The sequence below is a fragment of the Echinops telfairi genome, unplaced genomic scaffold (genome assembly GCF_000313985.2).
Source record: "Echinops telfairi isolate 266 unplaced genomic scaffold, ASM31398v2 ScPeMD7_4;HRSCAF=17, whole genome shotgun sequence".
Taxonomy (NCBI): domain Eukaryota; kingdom Metazoa; phylum Chordata; class Mammalia; order Afrosoricida; family Tenrecidae; genus Echinops; species Echinops telfairi.
The window spans coordinates 41,259,553-41,261,273 of NW_022103900.1; positions in this window are offsets into that span (position 1 = coordinate 41,259,553).

Genomic DNA, 1,721 nt, shown 5'->3' on the forward strand with positions numbered 1-1,721 from the left:
CATTGATGACAAACCTCATTCTGGACATCTGGATGTCTGTCAACTTCCCAAATGGTTGAAAATGTCAACTCATAGTGCATTTGGAGTTCATACTACCAGGCCAGACTATTAATTAAGCTTTTCCCCCAGAGATTCTGAAAAGATTGCATAACAGTGTAAGGCAAACAAGGCTTGATTTGTGGGACCCAGGGGACTGGTTTTGTCACCATGACAATGCACCTGCTCATGCAGCCATCTCAGTACACCAGTTTTTGGCAAAAAACAGCATGCCTCTTTTGCCCCATGCACCTTACCTACCTGATCTTGCTCAGTGTGACTTCTTATTGTTTCCTGGAGTGCAGTGGGACATAAGAGGACAGTGATGTGACAATGCAGAAGAGGTGAAGAAAAAAAATGAGGGACGTGCTGTTAGTCATCCAAACAGATGAGCTTGAAAAATGTTTCCAAGAATGGAATCGCAGATTTGACAAATGTGTTAAGTGTAATGGAGAGTACTTTGAAGGTGATAAAGGTGTTTTGTAAAAAAATTAAATACCGAGCTTTGGTGGGGTGGGTGGGAATTCTGCTTTTCTTTGGGTACTCCCTTGATTGATGTTCTTCTCCAAAGATTGATCTCTCTTGATAATCGGTCCAACATATGTAAGAGAAATCTTTCGATAGCTGCTTCTAAGGAGCATTCTAGCTATACATAAGTTTGTTCTCTGTCAGTCCATAGTGTGACCTTTGATCCTGCAGAGGAATGCCCGGTCTGCTTCCAACACTGGGTTGTTATCTGTGTAGGAACTAGCAAGCTCCACCCATGTGGAGTCTAAGGAGCCAGTGGTAAGCCACACTCACACACAGGAAGCATCAAAAAGTTAATCCACAGTTTATTTAAGCCTAGAAACACTTCAAAAGAGATGAAGCGGGTCCCCCTCCTGAGTTGAGAGAAGACCCTTGAGTAGATAAGATAGGCCTCTCTTTTAGAGAGTGAAGCGGTCTCCCACACAAAGTGAAAGTGGACTTTGTCTAGGGGAATGTTCCTTGATTTTAAAGGGATAGTCTAGTAGCTCCAGAGAAACCACTTCCTTTTTAAAAATTTGGCATTCTTCATTTTTGGGTAACTACATCGTCTATATGCAGTATACATCATCAAATTTTTTAAAAAACCCAGAACACTAACATTTGAAACGATCTTGTGCCCTTATTTAAATCCTGATCCAGAAGACACAGCAACAAGTTACAGCGTTTCAAGTCATTACCATGATCACTTTACAGTGCTGAAGAAAAAATGTACTTGTGCCATGTATAAACAATAACTTCCAGGATTATCCAGGAAAATCTAATGGTTTAGGCATTTTATATTTCTCTCCATATACAATTAAAAAGAAAATGAACATTAGTACAGTTTTTGCAAATATGTGTTTATCTTAATGAAGTTGATACAATCAATGTCAATTTAAAACCCATATCCCAGGCCAAAAAAGTACAAATAAAATAAGAAGGAGCAGTATTCTGTTGAATACACCTCTGCATGAATAGCTTTATTAATTGTGAATGAAATGTAGAACTTTTCTGGGATCTACTGACAAGATTTTCATTTTTGTCTTAAAATGCTTTGTCTCTTCAGAAAAGCCATCTGTGGAGTTAGTCATTATTTTTTACTGTTTGCCACCATGGCTCCACCCGGATATTCCTCTTCTTTTGATCCAGGCTCTCAAATTTTAAAAGTAGCTTCAAAT